This window comes from Dreissena polymorpha, chromosome 1 (assembly GCF_020536995.1).
Source record: "Dreissena polymorpha isolate Duluth1 chromosome 1, UMN_Dpol_1.0, whole genome shotgun sequence".
NCBI lineage: Eukaryota > Metazoa > Mollusca > Bivalvia > Myida > Dreissenidae > Dreissena > Dreissena polymorpha.
Genome location: NC_068355.1, coordinates 49968829 through 49978771, shown reverse-complemented (window position 1 = coordinate 49978771; position 9943 = coordinate 49968829). Strand labels below are relative to the sequence as shown.

The 9943-nt window shown below is 32.5% G+C and overlaps 1 long non-coding RNA gene across 1 annotated transcript; it reads left to right on the top strand.

The window, feature by feature from the left end:
• Positions 1–64: 64 nt before the first annotated feature.
• On the top strand, positions 65–9464 carry LOC127880173 (uncharacterized). Its single transcript, XR_008049445.1, has 3 exons — positions 65–217; positions 2873–3001; positions 7653–9464. It is a non-coding gene; the product is annotated as an uncharacterized LOC127880173 (long non-coding RNA).
• The last annotated feature ends 479 nt before the right edge of the window (positions 9465–9943 follow it).

The following is a 9943-nucleotide window of genomic DNA, read 5'->3' as shown; positions in this document are numbered from 1 at the left end:
TTTCCTAAAATGTTTTAACTGTGTATTTCGGATTAAAATATATATTATTTGTGTCTCTTTAGTTTAAACAAAAACTAATTTCATATCGAAAAATAGTTATTTACGGTGTAGAAATAAAAATATACCGATCAAAATCCGACCAAAATATTGCGAAATCCTGACTCGTGAAATAAGACGTTTTTTAGAAGACAGGGAATGGTCTGATTAATAATTAACGGTAAATGAGTTTGTTTGTTTTTAATAACAAAAATCTTTTTACTTATATTTAATAAACTTTTTTTCAATATTGCGAATAATCAAATAGCACATGTGTTTGTTATTTCGGATACTCAATTTTCGGACAAATATTATGTAAGGTAGAATTAGATATGATAATAACAATAATTAACTTCTTTCATATGTTATGTCCGTCAATATATTTTATGCTTTCTTCTTTAAATAAAATCTCCATTTCAATATATTTTACATAGTATTATGTACCTGTTCTGAAATTTAATTGCGTGGAATTTTAATTATTAAAACCAGTCCATGAGCTACCTCCAGACTCTCATTTCAATATTTAATGTTGCTATTGAATTTCATATTTAAAATGAAATTATTAATATAATTCATATAACTTATAGTTAGTGCTGCAACAATATATTATATATCGCAATACACAATCCACATATTGTATTGCGATACGATTTTCATCATACCGGTACGAGGTCTCAGGTCGTTTTGCCCTTAATCCCGTTTGCCCTCTGTCACCCCGGGTCGTTTCGCCCTTACTAGTGGGTTGTTTCGCCCTTATTTAATTCTTATGTAACATTAGGCTTTTGTAACGCTCCGAATAGTATTTGTTTAACATATATGGAAAATTAAGATTTTTAATACAAATTTGATTATTAAAAAATTATTGAAATTTTAATTTAGTACTTGTTTATCATATATTCGAAATTAAGATTATTTCATTATTACAAATTTGATGTTTGCTCAATTATCCGTTTGATTTTAATTGCAATTAATTAACGGAAACATTATGATTCATTGTGTTACAAACGTAAAGTATTACGATTAATTAGTTTGGCAGAGGTATGATGCTTTGATTTGCCAATTAAAATAATTTCGGAACCAATTTAACAATTATCAAACACACTTAGATCGGAAGACGTGTGATCAGATGATTGACTAAAATACTAGCACAGAAACATCAAAAGGAGACATTATAAAGGCGTTATATTGTTTTTATAAACTTTAAGGCAGTTTGCATCTTTTGATCTCAAGATATTCGCCGAAAGTGTATATGAAAAGCAACTTGGCTATGGCATCGTCTAAATATTACGGCTGCACTAAATGTTACAATACACTAATCATAATTAAACGCGGTACGGCGGAAAACAGAAAAAATAAAACGACGAAGAATCGATTTCAATTCGTTTTCCATTTTCAAAATTTCTGTACGATTGAATTCTAATTTCAATTCGTTTTCTGTCAAATAAAAATCGTAAAAACGATAAAATGAACCTTATCTATTGCCCTGCGATATACCTGAAGCAAAAGACAAAAGAAACAGTAATAAAGATAACATAATACTGTATTAAAAAATTAATACTCTAGTTGTAACAAGCTAAAGATAAATCCGTATAAAAACAAGGGCGAAACGACCCGGCAATTAGGGCGAAACGACCCAGGGCGAAGGGGAAATTTGGGCGAAACGACTTGGGGGCGAACAGGATTTAGGGCGAAATGACCCGGATTCCCGGTACGATAATTTTACAAAAAATCATCCACATTTCGTCCAGAAAAGCCATCCGAAATAATGATATAAAGGTAAACAAAACAAAGCGGTGTTTAGTAGAAATAAATTTTTACGTAAAAATATCATTCTAAAAAGTCTATTATACGGAGTAGCGTTGTTACATGGGAGCATTCGTTCGATGCTTTTGATTAAATTATCGTTGAATTAATTACGCACAACTGTAAATGTTTCGTTCGATTCTGAACTGACCATTATTAAATTTGTAATCCGAATTTCGGAAACACCCTTCCGAATTTTAATGCTAACGCGACAATAAAAATTCTAGCGTCAAATAAAAAGTGCTTTATCCTTTGTCTCAATAAAAAGCGCGCGAAAATTATGCAGATATGTAGAATGTCGCATGGAAAGTGTGGGTGTATTTTGTGTTGTATAAAAACGAGAACATCACGTCAGGCGATTTACGCGTGCTCAGTGGAAAAAAAACGCCCCGATTGGACGCTATTTCATCACATCTTGAAATAGTAACAAATACCAAAATGTATTTAATACTGTAGAAAATATGCGAATTTTTGTGTTTCTTGTTATTCTTGAGCACTTTAATAGTAAATATTTTCCCGAATTTGCTTTAAAACTGGAATATACAGGATTATTGTGTAATTGGCGACGTTATAATTCTGGTACAAGTTAGCAATATATTGCAATATATTGCAATACAGGTTTTTGAACTTAAAATATATTGCAATACGGTTTTTGGCGTGTTGTTGCAGCACTACTTACAGTTGCGATTAACACAAATTAAGCTTAAGCATATAGCCAAGCAGGCTGTGTTATTATGGTATTTAAGGAATTTCTTTCTATTACAGTTCAATTTATTGAAATTGTGTTGAAAAATTGAGTATTGCACTTATTGTTAAAATAATTGTTTGTTCCTATTTGTGGAAAATGTTGTGTAAAATAATGTTGACAATCATCTAACTTAAAGTATAATTCATAATCATAATTGATTAGTTCATACTTTGTTAAACATTATGTAAAAAAAAAATACAGGTAGTTATGTTTTTAAAGAGGGACAAACGAGCCTGGACTCTTATCTCAAGACCAACAGTACATAGTTATTTTGCTGTATTTCAGCCTGCGGCTATGTCTCTGACAAGATCAGACGGCTGTGCTCAGGCAAGAGTGGAGAGGAAGGGGAAGTGAAGGGCATATCCGAGAGGAAGTGTGTCCTTAGCAACGGAAAAGGTGGCCATGGCAAATCTGGTATGCATATTTTTACAGAAAATTTGTCTACCGGTAACCAGGGAAATAAATTATTAAATGTTAGATTATTGGGAAAGTATGGCTCAAAATCAAAATTTACTAGAGCTGGCAGTCTTGTTCTTATTTCATCAACCATTAAGGAAATAACTGTTAAATTGTGTATTCAATGCTTTTATTATTGTATGCTGGTTCTCAAACAGAGTAATGACACACTGAATATTAGTCATTATGAATTAGAATCATAACCTGCCCCTCTTATTCATCTGTTTGTTTAATAAGTGATGTGCTTAAGACAGAATGGTAACATTTTTTTTTAAAGATCATAAGGAATATTGATAGATCTGACATAAGTTACACTCTCAGGATAATCATCTTCTTGAGATACAACTATAACCAGGGATCATATTTTTTCGGTTTTGTCGGTCCTAGACCGATTGGGGTCATGAAAGACCGATTGAAAATCCCAAACAGTCGGTCCGATTCTGTTTGCTATTAAAATTCCCATGTCATGAAATCGATTACACAGTGTACATGCTAACACACCCTAATGACATTCTTATCTCGATTAGGTGTGATAAACCATTCGCTGCAGTCTCTAAACCGGTCAGGACCGGTTTATTGCACGTCAGACCAAGAATCAAAAACTTGTGAACAGCGGATTAAAGAGGCATCCGAAAAGACGCGTCTACATGCATGTGCTGTAACTAAACAAAACATGCCGATACATTTTCCACCAGTGTAATAATCCGGTAATATAATTATGGTAATGTAGCGACTCGCCCCCTTAACGACTCGCCCCATAACGACTCGCCCCACTTTTTATAACGATTGCCCCACATGTATAACGACTCGCCCCACATATATAACGACTCGCCCTATCAAAATAAACTGTTATATTATATATGGTAATATAAATGAAATCAATTCATAATATGAATTTAAGGTTCGGCATTGTTTGATAACCATCGTTCAGCGGTTTTTTGCCTTATACCTTACCTTATATACGTCTATTGCAGGCATATTCTAAAAAGTAATAATTTTTATTTTATGATGTTTTTTTTTACATCTTTGTTCAGTGACAATATTATCATAAAGCAAGATTATTGGATATCGGCACATTTGTCTCATGTCATACTTTCCTTTATATTTATAAAAAGAAGCAAAGGCTAAGATCATATCGACAATTAAAGATTCCCAGATTTAATTACTCAATAATTTAGGGATTATCGTTATAAAGGTGACCGATGAATTAACAACATAATTGACAAGTACATTACCGCGGGCGGGTGATGACAATCAACAATACACGTGTCGTAATTGCGAAAGCGTGAATACCTTGTTTCGTGGTAAAGATATTTTCATATGTACGGGTATTGAAAGGTAAGAAAAATGAAAAAAGGTCTTTGCCGAAATTTATTTTTTGCAGACATTTTACGGACACAATTCATCTGTAAGATAATTTTTTATTTATAATTTTAAAATTACCATTATAATCTTAAATCTACCTATTTATTATCTGTTGATCTGAATACACAACACACGTTTTAAAAATCTTTTTTCATATTATAAAAATGCGTATCAGTCCTTTTGTGTTTTTCACACAAACTTTACTTTAAAATGCTAATTAAATGGCGTTAATTTTAAATTTTGGTGTGAACAATTAGCGCGGAAAGTTTTCAATGGTTTCAAATAAACATTAAATGCTAATTAAATGGCGGTTCTTTTAATTTGCAGGTGTGAACAATTATCGCGGAAAATTTGCAATGGTTTCAAATAAACAAGAAACCATTTGTGATAAATCAATTAATTCCACGATTTGTTTAATTACTTTAATGGTTATAACTTTAATTGAGTAATACGTGCCACTGCGGAGTTTAGTATTTAAAGATGTATACATGATTATAGTATACCATTATTTTAAATTGATAATTCGACTAACACCATGCCTGCCCCTCCTTGTTTGTTTTGTCTGCGACGGTTGTACCAAAACTCCAGAGCGGTGACATGTGACAATTGTTCACGGTGGCATCACATAAAATGTGGTAATACTGGTAAGTACTTCTAATACGTACAATCGAAGATAAATTATTTTTTTGCGTTGTAGTATTTTCGTGTGTCAACTTTGCATTCTGTATTTGCAGCGCAGCATTGTTTACTAATATGTATAAAAGTGTATACAACTGTTTTTCTCTTGTTATCTATGCTTATATTATAGTCTATCCTACAACATCTGCCGTCAACCGAGGTTAAGTCGTTTGTGGTGGATTACGAGGCTGGACTGTGGCAGGCCATAAGAGCCGTGTTTCCCCAACCTGATATCCAAGGCTGCGCTTTTCACTTTGGACTGGCCCTCTATCGGAAGGTTCAAGAATTCAGATTGCAGGTATATTGTATATATTGTATTTATAATTCCATGTGTTTATTTCCATGTATTTATGAAATGAGTCGCGTTTTTCTGAAATGAACAGTGTAATAAGTATGCATATTGTCACATATCATATCTACTGTATGTATACATATAATGTATAATAATTTATATATTTTCAGACTGCATACAACGAGCGCTGTAACGTGTATGCACTCCTCAGAAAGACATTTGCACTGCCGCTACTACCCGTGGAGGACATTCAACGTGCTTTCGACACATTACGGACGAAATCGGACACTGACGCGACGAACAGATACTTTGACTACCTAGAACGGACGTGGATGACAAACCCATTGTGGCCTATTGATAGTTGGTGCGTATTCGGTCGGTCCATTCGCACCAACAACGACTGCGAGGGCTGGCATCATCCCCTGAACCGACGTGCGAAGAAAGGGAATCTCCCCTTTTACTTGTTGGTTCAACTGTTGTGTGAAGAGGCGAAGCTGCTGAATACACAGGTGCGGTTAGAGAGAGAGGGAAAGTTGAGGAGACATCAGAATAAACAGACACTTCAGGTACAGGGGAAGGTCTGGGGAGTGTGGAAAAGATACAACGAGCGTTCCATCTCAACTAGTCAGCTGCTGGACTTGTGTTCAGCCATGTACGGACCTGTGTAAATAGTTGTTGTTGCTGTTGTTGTTTGTGTAAATAGTGTTTAAATTTGTTATGAATAAAACGTTTGAATAAAATCATTTTCATAAATTCAATGTTGATAATATTAAGATATAATTATATTGATTACTGATGTATTACTGTCTTTTGTAAACTTTTCTTAATAATTCAATGTATTGATATTATTATACACACTGCGTAACTTTCTATTTTTATAGTTGCGTATATAAGTACATAATTATCTAATAAACCATCAACACAAAAAAGTTTTTCTTATATATTTCTCTTTCTATTCATCTGTACTGTTTACATTTAACATAGATGCTAAAAATGTAAAAATAAAAATGATGGGGCGAGTCGTTATATATTATATACGCAAAAACATAGTTATGTTACTGTGGTAACGCATAATATTAATTGCAAGAGTTGATAAAATTCCAGGTGTAGAAATCTTGAACATATCATGCAGGATGCGATACAGTATTCCAGTTTCTGTTGAAAGTTCCTGAAAAAGGTGAAAGTTAAAGTAAAGCATTTTAACAAATTTCATCAAAGTTCTATTTTGCCAAATCTTAAGATATTTTTTCAATACCCCACCAGTTTTTAACGACTTAAAACACAATAAAATCGAAATTAAATAGAAATCCTACCATATAAGTAATGATGGAGCGAGTCGTTATCTATGTGGGGCGAGTCGTTATACATGTGGGGCGAGTCGTTATAAAAGTGGGGCGAGTCGTTATAAAAAGTGGGGCCAGTCGTTATGAGGCGAGTCGTTAAGGGGGCGAGTCGTTAGTAAAACTATAATTATGAATGAAAGTCGCGGATCTGATCGACAGAACAGCCAAAAGTTATTTTTATGGGCAGAACTTCACATAAAATAGTACACAATAAAAATAATATACATTGAATAAATCTTTAGTAAAACCTTGTTAGAATCGAAATAATTCATGTACTTTATACTTTGTGGTTGAATAACTCACGACCGGATAATTAGATGCATGGTTTCAAATGCTTCGCTCTCGTGATTAAATCCCTACGCATCTTAACTATCGGCCGTGGGTTATTTGACAACAAATTAATTCTTAATTATTTGGTTTGTTGTTGTCAGTAGCCAACCTACGCACAGACATTTGTTTGGTTCAGTGCATGTTTGTAAGCTATCGAGTCGACAACAATTTAAAACATCGGTATGGACTTACACAGATTAATAATATTGACAACGATAAAAAAAGTCTGATAAAACGGCACACGAAACAACAATGAAATACCAAATGATTAAACCAGTTGAGAAAACTCGTTCCGTTTAAAAAAATGCCTAAGGGAATTTTACTTGTACATGTATTATACCACCTTCATGAATGGCAAAATCAATGGTATATATTTTAACGTAATTTGTCATGATTTCGGATATACATTTTCGGACACTTTTCCCCATTTATATCCGGACCGATTGATGTTGCGGGAAAATATGATCTCTGACTATAACATCTACAGAACTTATGAAACAAATAATCATACACAAGTTTGTGTTATGAGTGTTTTAATTTTGTATTTTTTACTGCCACCAAGTTCTTACCCATGTTAAAAACTCTTAATTGACTCTTTCAGCCCAAAATGTGTCGCCTGGCAAGGAGAAGAATGGTTTCATAGATGATGGACCACCACCACCTTATCATTCATCTTAAGACACCTCAAACCAAAACCCCAGATGTATCTATTATCAAAAGAACAAATGTTTACTGATAAAATCATTTATGTGCCAATTTCATGAACCAAGCATCATTTGCTTTGTATTTTAGAAATAAAATCACTGCTCATAGCCAATTTTAAACTTATCCTAGTGGTGTCTCTTTTTTGCCTTAAAGCGAAATTATATGATTTTTATATGTGTAAAATTGTAATATATTGATAAAAATATGTTACAATAACACAAAATAGGTAAGAAAAATTATACACTGAAGATAAATTTCATAAATGCATCAAAGACAAATTAGTGCACTGAGCTGTTAAGACGAAGATATTTTGTACATATATTCCTACAATAACTGAAGCATTCGTCTTTTTATTAGGATCAGAGTTAGTGTTTGTGTGTTGATGAATAGATATCGTTGCAGGACTTTAAAATTGTCTGTTAAACTAAATTTAGAATCACATCGTACATTCATGATATACATGCTGGCGAATTCTACTGTACAGACATTTTCGATTTCAGAATTAAATATCTGGCTTATTTCGCATTTTCCGACACATGTTCGTCTTCACTTTTATTTAAATTTATATTGAAATATATGTATAATAAGTTTTTTACAAATTTTATATAAATTCATAAATATTTGACAAAATCGTATAATCTCGCTTTAATTAAATTTTCAATTGTTAATGGAAAATGAATGATATAGAAGATTATAAAATAATGCTTTTTAAATCCAGTTAGTTATGATTTCCTGTATTTGTGTTAGTATTGGCAAAAAGCAGTATGATTATCTACTGCTTGAAGCAAATATTTGTGTAAATGTAGAAGGTTTTTAAAACATCGGTATTATTATCGTCTTCTTAAAGCATACTAAATGATATTTTTAAAACTCTTTAAACCAGCGATGATAAATTTCAACTTAGGGCACCCGTCTTTTAGTTGAATGATACCTTTAAAATAATAATATTCAAAACAATATTTGACATAAATAGCTTGCAGAAAACTCTGACAAAATACATGAAATGTTTTACCTTTTGTAAGCAAAATAACAACCACAAGTTCAATTTTTTCTGATATTTTCAGTGTTAAATATAATGTAATAAAATGATGTCCTAAGTTTAAATTCATTTCACATGTGTACATTTTAAGCTTTTTTAGTGCATCTTATTAATTATTAAATTGATATACTATTAATTCAAGGGATGATGGTTGTTATATATCATGGAAAAAGATTATATTTGATGTTAATAAACTGATATATAAATATTAGTGTACACTTTGAAATCTTGTCACCAATAGTGGGGCCCACACATTTACTTAGTTGTTAATCTTACATGTCACTTTTTATTTTGATTTTTAAATATTTTGTAAAATATTCATATGTCTTTGTTATTGTGATATGCCTTCTGAAATGGCTGCGTTTGTGATGGTCCAAATTTGCAGGCATTTCAGATGACCTTCATCCCAGTGGCGTATGACGGACATTTTCAAAAAGGCTGCCAAGCTATCGGATTTGTCTTGATGGAGTCCATGTGGGATGAAATTTGCATACACTTTGTACATTTTATTATTATTTGATATTGTGATACAAGGTTGATTTTAACAGTTTCTATATATTTTTTTTGTTTTATTATAAACAGTATTGTATTGTCAATTCATGACATTTAGCTTACTCTGTAATGTTTATTATGTCAATTCTATTTGTATGAAATAAACTTTAAAAAGCATTGTTTGATAACAAAGATAATTATATATGTTTTCCTTAATGCATTTCATATTGGACTGTTTGCCAAATCAGATATATAGATTTCAAGTCTATAAGGAGCAGCAGTATAATGAATCATGAAATGATTAAAATACTGAAGCATGCAACTGTCTGCTCAGTATACACCAGATGACACAAAAGTCATTACATGTACTTAAACATTATTAACATTTTAAGCTCACCTGATTGCTCAGGTGAGCTTTTGTGACCGGTCTATGTCTGTCGTCCGTCCGTTAACATTTGTTCGTAAACACTCTAGAGGCCACATTTCTTGTCCGATCTTCATGAAACTTGGTCAGAAGCTTTGTCCCAATGCAATCTCGGTCGAATTCGAAACTGGGTCGTGTTGGGTCAAAAACTAGGTCACTAAGTCAAAAAAAAGAAAAACCTTGTAAACACTGTAAAAGTCACATTTATGCCCAATCTTCATGTAACTTTGTC